A 19,460-nucleotide genomic window follows, 5' to 3' on the forward strand; every position below is an offset into this window, starting at 1 on the left:
CAGGGGAGTGAGGGCATTCGGATGCGTCGAGCCGTACAACGAGCCGTACCACGGGATAAGGGATGTTCTTCCATTCTATCCTTGTCCCTCCAGCCTCTCTGGACTACCACTTTTTATAGTGCGCCGGTACACGAATATACATATAACTAATACCTACCCTATTGCGAGCACCCCTGGCTCGAAGGGTACGGCGAGACTTAAACACCAGGATACTTACCGCATGTTGCCATAATGAGCGACGGGACTAGGGGCTGAGAGGGGTGGAACTGCACCCCCACCCCGTTGCCTCTTTTCATTGAACGCCGCAAAAGGCGGCCAATGCCTCCAAAGAAAGATTAAAGTGCCGCGATGCTCGGCAGTTTGTTTATCGCTCGTTTTCTTTTTCTACGGACTTCCTCCTTCTTCGAGCGCTGCGGCGCACGCACGTCGAGCCGATCGCGAGGAACCGCGCAGCTACTTTTTCTTGCAACGTGCTTTCGACGCGGGATCTCTTTTTTACCCTCTGCTCTTAACTCGCTTAATACAGAGGGCGTTGATCGAACTTTTTGCTCTTATCGAGGGAAAAGGGTTTTGCCGGCAATTCATTGTAATTCTTGATCGTTTTTTGGTTATAGTTACGATTTCGTTATACTTTAACATTAGCACAATAGAATTGATAAAATGCTGCATTTTATTATTTAATATACTTTTATATATACAATAGGTGTCATATGTGTCATACTATCTTTGTGACATAATATGTTTGCAGTAATTTTTTACCTAACTAAATAGTCAGTTTATGAAGTATTTCAGTATAAGGTCAGGTTCTCTATGAGGATCATGTATCGTTCATAATAATATTCGTTTGAAATTCGACCAATCAGAAATGTGACGCGTTCGACAAAACGATTGCACTGACAAAATGTGCGTCCGCAAAAAGGTCGAGTAACGTATGCACTATCAGCAGGTACTATGTACGTACGGTTAATTTGAACAAACGATGCACTAGCGTAATTATTATCGATATCGTGCTCCCGTGCACGGCCTGCTCGCAAAATGTATTCCTCCTCTGATGCGCATACCAACGTGTACAAGGGTTCAATCGCGGTTTGACGAGGGGTTGGAAAATCGGGCCGAGGGATGCGAAGGGGGATGTTTCAGAGTAGGGCGGACCAGTGAAGGGAAAACATGGTGGCCACTGGTTGCGGCATTCATCAGAGGCGGTACTCTGCGTACCTTTTGAGATCTCCTCTCTCTCCTTTCTTTCTTTCTTTCTTCCCTTTTTTTTCGCCGCATCGCGTCGTTCATGTGTGCGCACGGTACAGAGCGAGGATTGTGAGAAAAAAAAAAGTTTCCATTGAAAATATTCGCAATAAAAGGGACCGCCTTCGTCGGCTCTTTTCACCGACTGTTCCTCGATGCCGGAGAGGGGAAAAAATCGTCCGCTTGTATTTACACCTACTTTCGGCTACTTGGAAACGCATTATCGCGCTCCATTCGGGGCGCACGGTCTACGTGCTTCTCTGAAAAGTTTCACGATTTAACAGATACTCTAGCGTGGGCGCTGCATTGTGTTTGCAATCGCCGCTCAAGATAAGGGATGTTTTATCGTTGTTTCGTTCAGGTATAGGTATACGTTTATTTTGTTAACCCTTGCCTCTTTTTTAAGGGGAACTTTAACGGACATGTAATTTATCAAATTAGTATTATTTGGTTGTAGTAGCTTGTTACTGGAGATCAGAGATTAATTATGGCAACCATGTCTATTCTTTTAACTATTCTCGGAGAATATCCTGTCCTATTATTACAGCTTTTGCATCTCGATCTCTATTAACACGAAGTCGTAGTGGATACGGCTAGTGTGTACTAAGACACGTTTAGTTATTTGGTAATGAAAAACGTATCAAATGCTACATAATTCGTAGCTGACAATTTTGAATGTCACCGTGAGGACAAACATAAATACTTGTTTGGTAGCAGTGATTAATTTAATCAATAATTAATTCAATTACCAATTCCATTCAAAAAATCTTTTTCTATACGTTGATTGTTTCATAAGTTCCTCGACGCTTTCGTTAATTGCTGAAGACTACATTTCAACTTCCGGTCACCGGTGACCTCAATGATCCCCATTTATCATTTCTTCGTTGCTCCTTACTATTCATATCTCTGCAGTTTTGCCATTGTGTTCCCCGCCATTCAGATCCTTTAAACGTAACGCAATCTTCAACCCTTTCAACGTCGCATCTTCCTCGGCAGCAATATCAATTAAAATAAAAAAAAAAGAAAGAAAAAAGGGAAATATAACGAGTTGCCGGCTATACGAATACGATAACACAATCGTGAAAAGAGCATTGAAACGAAGGGGGCGAGTGAACAGGTAAAACGGGAATGGGAAGAGCAGAAATCACGGGGAAATGACTTTTAATTACGGAAGAGAGGGTCGAGGAGGGGCGAGAGCGGAGGGGAAAGAGCGTATTCGGCGCCGGCGAAAGAAAGAAAGAGGAAAAGCAGAGGGTGCGGCATGGATCAGAAGCATGACGGATGTTTTCAATTACATTTACAGCACTCCCTAGCATCGGTGTCTGATTACACCGAGATGTCGGGAGCCTCGGTTGCCGCAAACTGCACTTGCCGTTTTCGATGCCGCGCCGCCTTGTTCGTCCCGTGTTTCATGTTCAACCCTCACCTAACTTACCGCGAATCCTTCGCATCCTAATGTCGTCGTTGCCATCGATTCTCTTCTGGAAACACGCCTTTCAGTAACTCGATACATTATTTACTAGACAAGGAGGAACAGTTCTCTTTGCAGTAAACGGCGAAATTTTAGACTTGGAGAATTTGGATATTTGGAGATTTGAGAATTTGGGAATTGGGGAATGTTGGAGTTTAGGAATGTGGGAATTGGGGAATGTGGGAATTGGGGAATGTGGGAATTGGGGAATGTGGGAATTGGGGAATGTGGGAATTGGGGAATGTGAGAATTGGGGAATGTGGGAAGTAGGGAATGTGGGAATTGGGGAAAGTGGGAATTGGTGAATTTTGGAATTGGGGAATGTGGGAATTAAGGAATGTGGGAATTGGAGAATGTGGAATTGGAGAATGTGGAATTGGGGAATGTAGAATTAGGGAATGTGGAATTGGGAAATTTGGGAATTAAAAAATTAGAATTTCGGAAAAGTTGAACCTCAAGAATTACAAAATCTACTGAACGAAGAATTTGAAAGAAGCTAAATTACGACGCTAACCATCAACAGGATACGTCACGTGACCAAGTGTTGCAAAGATCATGTAACCTGAATATTCCTGGCAATTTTCAGTCTGCACAGTATCGAGTTTTTCAATAAACGCGATTCAGCTGGCCCCGGTATTATATCCGGGAATCGGATGGTCGGAGCCTGGAAATGGACAATCCATTGTTTACGCGGATAATCTTATTAACGGTACGTTAATCTCCGTGTCCAGCGGCGTTCAAACAGCCGTGTCGCAGTTCGTTAACTTAATGGTTATTATTAGAATGAAACGCGGCTCGCGAGCAATCCGGATAAGCCGAAAGGCAATAAAGAGGGAATTGTAAATGCTTCGGTTGAAAATGTTGCCAACAATACGAGCGACAACGGGTGGGCCCGTTCTCTTCCATTCGCGTTAATCGTTCAAATAATAACCGGTGAATATGAAATTCGTCTAGTCGGAAACGTTGATACGCGGCATCGTTTTATTCGCGATTACGCGACCGTGTAACAGATCCGTGGAAAAAAATATCTTTTCGACTCTCGTTTCGAATACCGCGGGCTCGTTCTTTCTAATTATTAGCCTACGACTCGTTGCGCCTCGATTATTCCGTTCTTTATGGAACGATGGGAATTATCAGTACATGCGGCAGTTAGGCTACGTTAAACGATTGTCTTCTAAATGCATGAACGGGCCTTTTTTGACTTTATGTTTGCTACTTTAACTGATGTGATTCGTGGAAAAATTGTTGGTTCGCAGAAATAAACATTAAGGGTTAAAATATTATTTTAATAAATATTTTTTAGTTCTATATATTTTGTTAAAATTACATTCAAATAATAAGTGTTATAGTTAAATGATGGAATTGTTCAGTACATAAATATAATTCGACTGTGCTAATTTAGGTCTTCCGCTAAAGTTGGTATATTGTTCAAAATTCGAACGTGTATAACCTAACCTAATTTCAAACAAGAGTAATTAGACTTAAGGCAGAACTACACGTTATTTACATATACTTCATACATGAAATGCCACGTAATGGCAGCAATTAAAGAAAGATTTAATATTAAAACTCCCGCAAGCATTTGGTCTCTGAACCTCCATCTTGAATACAGTCTCAAAGACTCTATGTCTGCATCATCCTATAAAGCATTCCCAGCATGTACCAAAGTAAAAAGTACATTTAAGAAATTCCGGTTAAAAGTAAATTTTGCACGTAATATGCATAGAATATCTAGCATTAAGGACACTATCCATAGAATAGAAATGAACGCGATAGAACGGTTTTCTGAACTGTCAACGAAGCCGGCAGACATGTGGCACTTTTACGATAAAATCGTCGAACGCGATCGATGTTCGACATTTGTGATTCGCGAGGATCAGTCGACGTTCGAATGGTCGTGCAACGAACACATGCCACTCGTCGGTTTCGACTTCAACTTGATAAATCCAATTGTACGCGGTGGATAAGCTGAAAGGTACACGAGGGCCGTGACGAAAGGACCGCTCTGAAATTCTGACAACGATATGACTGCTACGCGTTTTACGGAAGCTATCCTACCGATTTGTTACCCTGTTTCGAGCAAAACCCACTTCTCAGATATAATAGAATTATTCCATTAATTCTCTAAACTGTGTTTATGCGATATGCCTTTATGGTCCTTTAACTGCTTCTGTATTATACATTTTTTATTCGTTCATATATTTTTTTTTATTTATCATTACTGTTAGAGACTTTTCTTTCGATTACTATTACAGATGTTTAGTATTTAGTTAGAATTATAAGTATGTACTTAGCATGTGAGATCATGTGAGGCACTTTCAAACACGCGATATCGAGTGAAGGAACATTTATTGCTAACAGCACTGACGTTCATCAGATTCAACATTGACCACAAAGCAATATGTACAAAATTCTAAGTCAAAGAAAGGTCCACATATGAAGCAGTTCATAATATTTACCGTCGAGTTTCACTATAGTAATTTTCCAAAAGATTTCCATGGTCCAAGCATTCACATTTAGAATTGTCAAGATTAACTCCCTCCTTGAACCCTTTGAATCCTTTGACCACTGTTAGTGACAAAACATATTTTGTTAAAGTATTTTGCTCGCATGATCGGTATTCTCGTAAACAAGAAAACAAGATTTACTCAAGAAAGTTATAGAATGATGTTTCTTGAAATAACTGAATCCCCGTAATGAATTAGGTACTCTCTCGCGAAATTTGTTGGTACTCGTAGGTAAAAGGATCTCAAACAGCAGTTAATTTGCAAGTTTTACGAACAGCACGTAAGTTCGACTGATCTCAAGATCTGGTTACGTTTGACTTTTAATAGAGAGCTACATCGTAAAGTGGGCGCTCAGTTGTGGGATCAACGACCGAAATAAATGAGAAGTGTCACTCAAACGTCGGCACATAATTACACAGGTATATCTATCCGGTACTCACCCGCCCGTTCTACTATAATCTGGTTTTCTGGTAATCGTCCGACTATCTCTTTCACTTTTCCTTCTTTCCCTCGTTTTCTTTCAGATTTTCCGTCCCTTAAAAGCTTCCGTCAAAAGCGAACTCCAGACGAAACATTTTACTTGCTTGAAAATGTTCCCGTTCGCATAAACTCGCGTCAAAGATTTACGAGGAAAATTGTGTGAAGCAAAGTGAAGTTTTTCATTCGTCTCTTATATTCAGGGTAGAAATAATTATATAAACGTGACTCAGGAGTACTTTTTCAAATGTGGAGGTATCTTTATTCATTTTATTCGGAATCGCAGACTTGCGGGTCATTAGCGATTTTTACATTGGTTGTATCATAACTGGATTATTATAGGGTATTTCACAATAATAATACGCTGATATAAACAGTAGATGTTAATAAATATTTGTGAATATTTTCATTTATTCTCTGTGATTTGATTCATAATTGGTATTCGGGTACTGTTACATTGTACATTTTCGTTTTTGAACAATTTTTTATATTTTTTTTTTATTAAATAAATGAGATAAGAGTGCGAATTATCGCTTACAACAGATCAGAATTTCAATACATTCTATTACATATTATTTTAGATATAATCGATAATATTACAAGTATGATAACATTATGTATAACATCAATACTCATGTAGATTAATAGCATATGTCACGGTTACTGTTTGAATGCTGTCGCTGTTAAGTGGGCGACAACCCTTATTTGTAAAGCAAACTTCATTTTATAGCCCGGAGGCAATCTAGCATTTCGATAACCATAACAGTCAACATAAATCCAGATAAATCAATTATCTCTCTATTGGAAAAGTGCATTTGTAAATTTTTAGATATGTAGATATTCACATATGTAGATTTATAGGTTTATAGAGTTGTACATTTCACAATTTGTGAATTTAAAAATCTTTGAGTTTTTCATTAAAAAATATGAAAGTTAAAATTTTAAAATTTATGAATTCGATGTTCATACTTTATAATATATCTAAAAATTTGAAGACGTGAAAACTTCTAAACTTGAGAAGTCCCAAACGTTCCTAAATAACAACCCTATTTACCGAACGCAAACGATATACAACTCGATCAAAGAACGCAAAATGTGACGCCAAATTTTCGAGTCACCAAAGGTTTGGAAGTAGCTCATCTTCCAGAAACCTCGAAAATCCAGCTTTCGCCGGATATGCTGATATGACGGAACTTTCGTTGAATGGCCCGTAGCACACGTCGATGCTCCGAGCTGATCGATTCTCGTACCCCGCCACCAATTACCCACGGATCGTTGATTAATTGCACACTCGGTCGAGTACACGTATTTAGCGATGTCGGTAGCGAGATCGGTCGTCCTTGGCGGTGAGTCTTCGATGTTCTTCCCTCGGGAAGTTCGGGTGTCGTGTGACCATTCACGTGTAGCGAAACCAGCCGTGCGCAGGTTGCTGGCTTTTTAACTAAACTACGCCGTTTGAAGGAAAAAAGAACAGGACGTCGCGACGCCGTAGCCGCGTCACGCTGTTTAAGGGGAAAAAAAGGGGGTGTAAATACCAACGAAGTGGTAACTGCTTCTCGCGAATATACTGCTCTGCCGTTTGTCTGGAAATTATGCGATACACCCTTTTCTGGAATTTTCTTCCCTACCTTTTTAAATAGCACACTTACGATCTTCCTCGTATACTAAGAATAATTTATAATCTTAACAGGAACAAGATACCGCTGCTTTTTATAATATTTTTATCTAATATTAATATTCAATGCACTTATTTATGTTTAATATTTTTGTGATGTTTCATACATTTATTTGGTACCATTGTTTTAACCATTTCTGTCTCACCTGTTGTTATATTAACAAACTCATATTGTACATAGAAAGAAGATAAAAATTAGAATTAAATTAAAAGAACAAGAGAAGTGGTAGCAAAGTATAATATCAGTTAAACATCTGTATCAGTAATCGACACTGTAATCAACGTAATTTAATGCATCAATAATTGACAAGTAATGATTCACGAATTTGTCGGATAAAGAACATTTTAATTCCTCAATGTAAAAGTCAAGTCGCCGTCGGTAAGCGTACAATTACGAATATTCGATCAACAGGCAAACGAAGAAAAAAAATGGAGATTGTTCGTTACAAACGGCAATTAATATTAAATCGGCTATACGGTCGGGTTTCGTCGTCGTTGAATAAAGCGTGAACGTTAAAAGGTAACAATCGGCAGAAAAATCGGGCCGCGTACGTGTATTCCGCGCTCTAAAATAATTAACAACCGTGGAGTCGGGTTTTTTTTCGCGTCGCGAGTCTCGCAGAATGAAAGGAACAATCGCAGGAAAATTTATAGCCGAAATAACGCGCGTGACAGTTTGTCGAGATCCATTATTATGGCCGTGTATCGATGCTCCGTGAATTACCGACCGACGTCGGTAAAATGCTTCTTTTTTCCCCCTGTTTTCTGGGGAAACGCGTGCTCCTCAATTGGCGCTTTGGCAACAGCTTCAAACGGGAATTAAATGCACAGGTAATTGGAACATAATTGGAGCCACCTGTTTCGTGTAACGATACAAAACATTGTCTTCGCGATACGTTCGTTCCCGGAGGAATTAGAACAATTATGAGTGCACTTCTTGAAATCCTCTCTTATTCAAAGGGAGGAATAATAAAAAATAATTTATTGTCTGTATTGAATTCTTGAGTAAAGTGGACAAAAGTATTACTTCTTTATGGTGAATGTATCCTGTTAATTATATGTTTATTTATCTTTTTGATCAGTTAAAGGGTTGATTCTTCATCCATGTTTCATCTCGCGGTGACGCTCCTCTGATTTTAAAGTACAAATTCAGGAATAAGTTCAACTTTGAGTTCTTATCGATTAACACGTTTACTGCCAGGCTGGATTTGTCTAAAATCCCAAGTGCAATTTTAATAATTAATTGCTCAAATTGTAATCAACTGTGTGCATCGTATTGTATTGCCTTGTACTGCTCAGAAATATTGACGATCTTAAAAGTGACAATAATTACAAGACCCATGACTCAACTCGTTGCACATACACTTCATTCCACGAGTAAGAATTTTGCAACCCTGTTGAGTATAAAGAATAAAGTTGCCTAATTAACAACACCTGAGTATGCTGTGTACACTAAGAATCTCATACGACACACTGGGAGTGTGGCTCCAATGACTTCAATCAACTGTCACGTTCAAACTATTTATGTTACATCCCATTACTGAAAATTCATTAGGAATTCCAAGATAAGAGTCAAAAGTATTTTTCTTAAAATTACAACTTGACAAAACGACTCGTAGACTAGTAGAGAAAATTGTCTTGGAGTGTCACCCTCGATGTACAGTAAAAATACGAATATGTATCCGTTTAAGCGGCATTAAGTGACAGCCTGAAGCAATATTCATCGCGCACGTCGAACATTTTCCAGCCTGACATCGAGATCATAGATGGTCCGAAGAGGTCGCGTAACAGAATCCCGATGTCGTCCATGTGCAGCACCGAAGACAAGGCAGGAACGCGTAGAAAACAACGAGGGGTGGTTCGAAGGCCGATAGAAAAGGGACAGGGCAAGAAGCAAGGGTAGAAAAAGGGAGCGTGATAAAGAGGCGAAACGCGACACACGTTCCATGCAAAAATCTCTTGCACACACTATCGCGCGCACTGACACGACACACGCACGCAGCCACAAACACACACGCCCATACGCAGAGATCGTCGACTTACCTCTTGGCGCAGAAGTTCGAGCGTCGAGTCGAAGGCAGAGAGAAAAGAGGCAGTCGGATGACGACGGCCGCGACGGCGTTGCGTGCGAGAGTGGCGTCGCGACGCCGGGCGTCGGCGTGCGTCGGCTGCGCCGCCACGGTGCCGCGCCGCCAAGACAATGGCGTCCTACAGTGCGGTCCAACGACAAAGGGTGCCGCCTTCCATAAGCGCCGCCCATTTTGAGCGTCGCATCGCTCGACGGCGCGAAACGCCGGCTCTGAAAACCGACGCTCTTCTCCTCTCACGGATTTCCTCCCCACCTTTCTCGCATGTTCGGTGTACAGCAAAGCGAGGCGTCCCCGTCGGGGTGCCGTTTGGCTCCACCCAGACGCAGCGTACGCGAAACGGGACGCTCGGCGTTCTCGAGCCACCTCAGCTTCGGCGACTTTGCCCGGAGGCAAGGCAACCTCGACAGGCTATCCCCGAGCTGGCTAAACGGAGGGAGAGAAAAAGGGAGAAAGAGAGAGCGAGAGAGAGAGAAGGGGCGAGAAAGAAAACCGATAGAGGGAGAGATTGTACGAGAGAACGTAGGCAGCAAGGGGTGGGGGTGCCGAAATCGTGCGGCAGGGATCTTCGCATGAAGGAAGGCAGACTCTGGTGGTCAATCGGGCGCCGCGCACCGCAGCAGTGACGCGTCACTGCACCCCTGTTTTCGAGTTGCACGTGTTTCTTTTCCTCTTCACCGACGATCACGTTCGAATTGTCCTCTCCCGGTTTTTCCCTTGGTCAGCTTGGCCCGCGACACCACGCACCATTGATAATAACAGCCGACCGGACATCCCCGAACGAATAACCGTGCTTTGCTCTGTCGATGGTCAGGAGAAACGGCATCCCGCTCGACGGCGTCGTTTCTTCGAGCTCCGCCAGATAATCTTGTGAACGGAGCGAATCGTTAACTGGTGCCGATTTACCGAGAGGTGCCCTACGCGTTCAGAGCCACCTTCGCCGACGCTCTCACCTGTGCTGGATTCCCGTTTGCGACCACCGCGATTAAACACTGTGCGTTCTCAGTGATCAGTGCGAGCATCTCGATCCGTTTTGCTTTTCGGAGCCGTGGCGAAACACCGGCCGCTCGTTAAACATCGCCGGTCGAGCCACGTTTCAAAAGTGCTGTGAACTTGCCGCGGAGACACGTAGCTGCGGATTGTGCTTTTAGCTGGTGACCGGATCCGGCCTGACCACGGCCATTCTCGACACGGTATGTTTATTACTTTTTGCTATTTCGTCGATCGATCAACGAAGTGTCAATCGTGGGAACAAAGTTTGCCGACGATGAGATTCGTTATATCTTTCAGAGATAACTCGGACGATGTTGGTGGTTCTCGAGTATTTTTATGCCTTCAAGTCGTATTTTATTGATGACTTTTTGTTGATAGCAGATAATTGTGTTTGAGGACTTTTACGGTGTACGTAAATTTCAGAATTTAATATGTCAGGTGTTGGGTTTGAGGTTTACGAATGTTCAAAAACTGCTAAATTAAGATTACGTTCATTGGGTCTTCTGTTAGTGTTGCTTCAAACTTTTTATTTGTTTCAACCCTTCGTTTCAAATCTACTGCACAAAATAATATTCTATGGAATTTTTATATTTTGTATTTACTCAGACAGAAACTCTTGTTTTCCGATACATTTCATTATCAGTATACTTCTGTAATTACAAGTTCACGATGCATTGCAAAATAGCAATATTACTTGATTTTCCTCGGAAGAAATTTTGTAAACAAAAAAATTTTGCGCATAATTATATTCTACCGTCATCGCTTGTAAAAGCTCACAAAATATTTATCTTAATAAATTTAATGAAATGCAAGGAAAAATTATTTGGAATGCATTCATTTGACACTGCACACATTAAAATAGTAGTACACTAAAACTATGAACTGTTAAACTATTTAGAGAACAAACATAAAATGGCTGGTGTAAAAAGTTAAATGTAAAATTTCTAAAGTATGGTTACGTAAATTGTCAAAGTTTTGAAACGTTCTTATATTCGGAAATTACATTCTGAGAGTAAGAGTCGATGTATAATAATGAGAATTTTCTAAATTACTCGTCTTATCTCGTTGTGGAATTTCAAGCGTTAATTGAGTATAAAAATTGCCGCGAAAAATAGGATTTGAGGTTTGCCGCGTGACCGATGCCGGCGGGGTAGTTCTGTCATAAGGTTTCGCACTTGCACAAATATTATCACATAAAGCTGCATCTCCATCGAATTATACGGTTTCTTATCATTTTATCTTGTCAAATTATAAACTACTACTGTGTATCTGAGTACGTAGAATTAACGTTCTGAAATTGCTCCGGTTACCGACGGATCATTTACGACTATTACAGAACAGTCACCAATATTTATAATCAGAGAATTCCATATTGAGGTAACTAAAAATAACTGTCCGTCTCAACTATGGTAATTTTTATGAATCTAACAAAATTTTTCGGAATAAAAATTTGATATGGTTGCTATCAATGAATTCAGTGCATTCCCTGATATTTTTGAAATAGTGGAAATATTTTTTTCGGTAAAATTCGCGGACGTGTAATCGTGTAAAATCGTAATAAACCGAAATAGACGTAAATTGCGTTCGCCACAATAGTGCTGTTAACGCTATAGTGGTTCATTGTGATCAAGAGTAAAAGCTGTCAACTGAAAGTGAATTGCATCGGATTTATTTTGTGGAGGGGCGTGATTAAATAACGCTGCTACAACGCTTTGTTATTTACCGACGAAATCTGTCGAGAATCCCAATTACTTTGTAAACGGTAGAGGAAACGAGGGTTATTTACGGTAATTCGTTGAAGATGAAATTGGATTATAAAATTCAGATCGAGATCAGGTTACATTTTTTATTCGAAACATTTGATACCGAACTGGTTAAAATATTCGCATACATCATTTTACAAAATACTTAACATAATACAAATTAACGAGTTAAAGTACCGAAGTTACATGAGTTAAAATTAATTCAAAATACTGATCAAATAAAATATATATTCGAATAGTCTCTTATTGCAGTTCTTATAATTTTTATTCCGTGAAATGAAAATAAAAATTTTAATACTAGATAACAGTTTCAGATTTTTAAAATGTCACAAAAGGGTGTAATTAAATTTTGCTGCCAATGTTAAAAGTGCTTTGATTCTCATTCAAAAGTTATAGGTACGTTTGCTAAATTTTCAGTGAATTATAATTGGAAGTATTAGAGATAATTAAGATTTGAAGAATCATATCTATGTATAAAGATTTGCGAATTACCAAGTTGCCAGTGGGATTAATAAAATTCAAATTAACGTTCGCGCGAATATTGGTCGATGATCTAGGCGCGATTTTCCCGGTTCGGCCCGCCATATTTGAAAGAACAACGCATAGTTAAGTAACTTTTGGAACGTTAAAACCCGTTTCCCGTGTGGCCCGTCGTTTCGCGCTGATCGAGCTTTCCGTCGGCGGTATTTTCATCTCATTATACTTTCAAACTTTCGGAACCACGCGTATTATTTCGAACGGGGGAATAAAACAAAATTTTCCCCTTTATGAATAATTTATACCATTCGCCGCACGAATTAGGAATCGGCCGGGCCAACAATGGCGCAGACACGGCAGAACACACCTGTCCGCCTTTATTATTTTTACACGAATCCGAAAAAAAAACCGGAGGAGGAAAGAAAGAAGCATCGCGCGCGCTCATTGAAAGTGATACAATCTCGGAAAATAACAGATGTCCCCTCGTTGCTCTCGAGTGCTCGACAAAGAAAGCTTTCGCGTACCTCGGAGATTTCATGGAAAGCCCTTTGTTGTACTTGAAGCGCTCGAGGGTGAAGAGACAACCAACCGGCCTTTCTCGCAGAAAGATTCACCGGTCACAAATTATTTACTAATTCCGTTCACCTCTCCGCGATGAATCGCGGCCCAGGATTTCGCGCGACGACGAAAAAAAGAAGCGGCCGATTTAAACGAATTAATGGTCGGGCGGAGGGAAGGCAATATATCACGCGCGTCCGACTGAATGACGCGTGACGAATTAGGCACGATTTCATCGGTTCGGACGCGTACGGGAAGTCTCAACAAAGTCACGGCCCGAAATCGTGCTCCGAGTTTCTTCCTTTTCGGGGCTTTAGAAAATACGGTAGGACCTCGGTTATTCCAACTAATTGGCTACATGATAGCGGGTGATGCAACTTCACCACCTAACTTTTAGTATCGATCGTGTGAGCACAATGTTTATCGAAATTGGTTTATTCTGGGATGCTGGGAATTTCTTCTCGATTTTAGGGGTTTATTCACAAATTTGCAAATGCGTACTGTAAACTCAGATTTTCAAATTCTATCATTTTTAAATTTCTAAATTGACAAGATCATCCATAAATTTATAAATTGACAAGATCCAAAGCTCTACATTTTTTAACTCTAAGATCACCAAATCTATAATTTCCCAAATTAAAAAATTTCTATATCTGCAGAATTCCAAAGTTCCAAAACCTTCAAGTATCTTCAACTTCCCTGTTTCCAAAACTCCAACTTTTCAAGTTTAAAAATCTCCAAAATTATAGTACCTCAGAAGTTCCAGAGTTCCGAAACTTCCAAATCCCTAAATCCCAAATTTGTCATACTTCCAAACCCTACAACCTCAGTATTCTAAATTTCTAAATTTGAAAATTTGAAAGTATGAAGATTTCTAAACTAAAACCATGAGTAACACATACAGCAATTAATTGTAGATTATCTAAAATTAAATACGACAATTTCTAAATTGAAACCATCAGCAATTAATTGCTGAATTTTTAGAATGAGTATCGTGTTTGAAAACAGTGCCGGTGTTAATAAAGTACTTAGATCAAGATTCTCCTTAATGAGAAAATATCAAAAACTAAGTAACATGTTGTTGCGTGAGCTTCGATTAAAGATCATTTTCATTAGCATTACAAATGTGTTTTCCGTCGTGTTTTTACATCGTGTGACGACGTGTCATCTCAAAGGTGTTCACTATATGGGACGTATCCTGCTTGAAAAATCTTGTACGTGTGTAATTTACAACCCTTTATGCATACGTGTAATTTCGAAGTATGAGATTTCCGTGTTCGATTCAAACTACTTTTTCTCACCTATTCGCTGTAAACCATTATGACTTATCTTGTGCTAAATTATTGCACAAGAGCTGTTTTCCTGCAATTTAAGTTCGTAAACGGTGTTTGATGATTAATTAATGAAGATTACGTTGACTGTTACGAACATCCGTAGTTAATTATTGAGGAATATCTAAGTCTGCAAACAAGAGCAGTAATCTCTTACTATAGACTTCTTCTGTACAGAAAACTGTGAACAACGTTAATAACATAAATTCGTACATTAATATTCAAATCTGAAATTATGAACAATTATCCTCGTGTCTGACACACGTCTGTTTCTACTTGCGTCAAACTTCGACAAAACTTCTAAAAATTTTCACAAATATACTTCTTAGAAATTTCAAAACTTGACGAAAATTTGATTTTAAAAATTAACAAAACTTGTTGCAATGAATTGTAACAAGTACCCCCAATTAATAGACAAAGTTTGTATTTAACGTAGTCGATGGAAAGTTGTCAGGCATTAGGTTAACGCAGAAAAATTCACAAGTTGTTTAACGATGTTCGTTAATGAGGCCGCGAAATCGCAAGATTTTCCACGAAAGCGTTTTCATTAAGAGGAAAAGTGCTTCCGCGTCTCTGATTGCAAATCGAGCGTCAAGGATGTCGTTAACGCATGGGCCAACCCCTCCGTCGCTTTGAAACTGTGTTTTTCGGTCTAACCAAGAACGAGAACGTCGTCACATAATTTTTTCCGCTTTTTTTTCCTCATGGAACATACGTATCTCGCGCAGTCGGCGAAATTAAGTAATTTAACCCTTTGAACAGTGGGAGCGTACATTTACGTGTTTCATTAACCAGCTTGCCGTGATACAAACGTACGTGCACGTTTTTTGCTTTCAAGAAATTTCTACTTCGAATGGTAGTTTCGTCAAATTTTTTATGATAACGTTGTTCTGACATTTCTAGATATCCATAGATTTATAGGTTCAAACTTTTAGAGGTTTATTTTTTGTTAAGGGTAGATTTTTGCTTAGTTAAATTTTCCTTGGGTCTAAATTTTTCGTATACATCAATTTTGTTGGGGGTTTAAATTCTTCACAAACATTAATTTTTTCTATGTCTAAATTTTCGGTAGACGTCAATTTTGTGTAGGTGTATTTTCTCTAGATGTAGAACTTTCTCAGGTGTATATCTTTTCAAGGTCTAAATTTTCCCTGGATACATATTTAAATTTACATTTTAGTTTGATCCAGATTTTCTCTAGGTTTAAATTTTTCTTAGGTCTAATCTTACAAAGTATACATTTCTTCTAATACAATTACAGAATCACCCACAAAATTAATATTATATCCTCAAAAAATATTACTACAAACAATATACCTAAACGTCCTGTTCCATAAAAAAAATCTACCACTTCATGAAATTCCAGGTGAGGGAAAAATTCCGTATTTTCTCAAAACAGCAAACGAAATTACTTGTAATCCGATGTAAAAAAGGGGAGCGCAAATATAGGGAAGCAAAGTCACTCCAGATGGTCGGTTAGCAGTACGAAAACTCAGTGCTCAAAGGGTTAATGTGCCATGGCTTCTTCTAAGCACGCGTCGGCACCGGAGAACGAAGAAGCTGAGTAATTGGTAAACTTTGCACGGTCTTGTTTAATTTCTACGAGAGTTTAAACTTTCCTGTGTTCCGCAGAACTCGTCTCGCCGTATAATGCATTTATATTGGTGTCGATTGATTTTCTTCGGGTATTGTGCTCCGAAATTGAGGCTGACCTCTGTGATATATTAATCCATTCATCGATTTTCCTGTTTCATTGTTTACCTAAGAAATTTCATTTCGTAACAAAGTTAATTGTAATAGCAAAAAGCTGTCTTGGTAGCTTAAGTTATCTTGGAATTTTTGTCGGAGAAAGATTTAAATATTTGATGAGGGATTGTACATTATGGTGGACGTAGAAAATTTTTTTAGGTGTTTTCTTTAGTAGTAGTTTATATTAGTAGAGAAGTTAGGACGTAGATTTAATTTGCTGGAGTTATTTTGTTGTAATAATAATAACTCATATATGTAATATGAGTGTAGAAGCATACATATAAAATATAGTAAGGCTATTAATTTCTGAAAAATTGTCGATTACGTGTACAGTTTGAAGAGTGAAATATTTTGTGCTCCACAAACTTATCCATATTAGAATAATTAATAATTTGTATAAAAATAACCAGACCATGTTCCTAAAAGAATATGGCAGCTATAAGAGGCAATGTGAATATAATGTCAACTACTGATATCGTCATAGCATTCCATTCATTCTCCACCGCAATAATCACGTTTCTGAGCTACTCGCGAGGTAAATGGCCTGAAGTTTTTATACGACATCACAATACGGTCGCGTGATCGTTAGGGTAGCAACGTATAATCGGTCGACAGGGATACAACTTGCACATTCTGATCGAGACCGATCGTCTATAGGAATTCAGTGACCCTCCTCGTCGAGATGCTTCTACGAGAATGAAAGGAGCTAACGATCTACGAAGCGAACCGAATGATAATTAACACTCGTCGTAACTGCCGCGTGATTAACCGTGATGAACGAAAACGACGCTGGAATGCGCGTAGGTGAGCGTCGCCGTAAACTCGCCTTCAATGGTATCTCGATCGCTAAACACCATATGACTGCCGGTGTGAACATCACTCCTGACCACAAAGTATCATGGCTACAAGAATTGAATTACATGGTCGATAGGTAAACGCTTCTTACCATCGATGGCAGAAAATGATCTCCTGATCGATGTTTCGAATGTGGGTCGATATGTTGGATATTTCAGAAAATTATCGATAATTTGTCAGCACATATTTTACTTAATTTTTGAATACCTTTTTTACTTAATTTTTGAATACCTTTTTTACTTAATTTTTGAATGCATATTTTGCTTAATTGCTGAATACCTTTTTAATTTGTGAATACCTGACGAGATGGTTAAATTTGAAATGATTGCTGATCACGTTCATTTCTATACAGATATGTGATACAAAAAATGTCACTTCGAATGTAATATTACAGAGATGAAATTTTAAATTACTTCGTGACGAATGCAATATTACGGAGGTGGACCTTGGGGGTGGTTTTAAATTGAGATGTATATTAATATTGAAAATTTTATTTGAAACGTGTATGGATTATGAGTATCGAGATTACTCGAACATAAAGAGTTTTTCGTGGAATTGCACTGTTAATCATAATTATCGTCTGCTTTCCGCGTTTGTCCTTAAAATTGTATAGATCGATTTTGCTATATTTTTGAAATGAACTTAGTACATATCAATTACTGAATTTTAGAGCAACAGAAGAAAGCAGAAAAGGAATCACATTAACAGTAGTTATAAACTAGCCTAACTGAAAAGTTGAAGAGGGATGATTATAAGGGATGATATTAAGAAGGGCCTACATGTAGACAGATTATAAACTATAGTTATATTCATACTTATTTACTTTTCAAATGACAAATATTAAAACACCAAAAGAAGTTAAAGAAGCAAATTTTTCTTTAAACACCCTCCGTAAGAATTTTTTAAATAATTTCGCCAACAAAGATGGAAATAAAAATGGGTGAAAATAGCAATCGAAGGAAAAAAAGTTTGATTTTCGTTCGGCATCACCGAACATAATTTGGAATAGAGAGGCATATCGGCGAACGAGCGATAAATTTATACGGGGGCGTATAATCAAGCACGGAAAAATGGAATAATTTACCGTCGACACGGCTATGTTTATTATTCCCGCCGCAGTGTTATTTATTTTCTGGCTGTATTTTGAAATTTGCTTTTGGCGAACCAGTTTCGACGATGCCAATATTTGCCCCGTTTCGCACGCGATATAATCCCCTGAATTATGTTCTTTGAAGCGGCCGCCGTTTGTACGCGTGGAAGGGCGCGCGAAAGAGCGTGCAGAAGTACAGAAATCAATCGAGTTTCCATGATTTACCGTCGGCTTATGAAATCGGTTGCAACAATATCGAGAGTCATTTTGACACAGGCGGTTTTCGACGTTTTACGCGGAAACATTGATCTGCCTTTACGCGCCAACCCGTCGGACAACCAGATATCCGACACTGTTTTTCTTTTGTATTTCGTATGTTGCAATTATTAATTTCGTTTTCTTTGCGCTTCCTGTCGAACGTTGTCACCCTTCAGAATTTATATCTCGAAGAATTAAAAATTAAAGTTATGACAATTTTACGAGACATGACATTTTTTGCAATTTTTTGTATTGACTATTGGACAGTTATTTATTCCTGATTTTGATACTTTGCTTTTATACAATTATTTAACCTTTCATGTAAATTTATTTGACTGTCATGTCACCAATATGGTGCTCGATTTTACACATACTTCCCTTAACCTCATTGGAAATTTCCTTATTTTTTACCTTTTGAATTTTATTAATATACATCTAGCATTTAGGTCTAAAATTTTTGCAAAGTCATACATTTTACAAATTCCACTCCATTTTCGCTTGGAAAGTAAACACAATGACCACTGTTTTAGCGTTTAATAAAATGATCACTGAAAAACAATCTGTATCAATATTTATGTTGACCCATTATATTTTAAATGCCAGAACCATGTAACAAAATTGTTACAGCAAACCTTTTCACGTTTTATTTTTACTCTCATCTGCTAAATATACTTGCTATTTCATGAAGGATGATCTGACGTGTTCTAAATTTACTTCAACGACTAATTATAATTAGAATGATCAATCCCGAATTAATTACATAAATTTTTGTTTAGTTGTACGAAAAGATTGTCATAATTCTGAACACGTACATCTTCATCTTTCAAAACTCTCTAAAACATTGTAAAATTTATAATCTGCATATAACCTTGCATCTTATATTGCATATAACAGATTACAAACATAACCTATAAATTAATGATACGC

The 19,460-nt window shown here is 38.7% G+C and overlaps 1 protein-coding gene and 1 long non-coding RNA gene across 3 annotated transcripts in view; one reads left to right on the forward strand and one right to left on the reverse strand.

The window, feature by feature from the left end:
- Positions 1-5,933: 5,933 nt before the first annotated feature.
- On the reverse strand, positions 5,934-9,850 carry LOC143264536 (uncharacterized). Its single transcript, XR_013038279.1, has 2 exons — positions 9,416-9,850; positions 5,934-7,199 (listed from the first exon to the last, which is right to left on the reverse strand). It is a non-coding gene; the product is annotated as an uncharacterized LOC143264536 (long non-coding RNA).
- Positions 9,851-10,032: 182 nt separating this feature from the next.
- toy (paired box 6 protein twin of eyeless) overlaps positions 10,033-19,460 on the forward strand; it is a 55,521-nt gene continuing 46,093 nt past the window's right edge. For both annotated transcript variants that reach the window (XM_012290318.2, XM_076532102.1), the window contains exon 1: positions 10,033-10,652. The gene's annotated coding sequence lies outside the window, so the exon portion shown is untranslated. The remainder of the gene's footprint in view (positions 10,653-19,460) is intronic.

The sequence above is a fragment of the Megachile rotundata genome, chromosome 5, assembly GCF_050947335.1.
Source record: "Megachile rotundata isolate GNS110a chromosome 5, iyMegRotu1, whole genome shotgun sequence".
In the NCBI taxonomy this organism is placed as follows: Eukaryota; Metazoa; Arthropoda; class Insecta; order Hymenoptera; family Megachilidae; genus Megachile; species Megachile rotundata.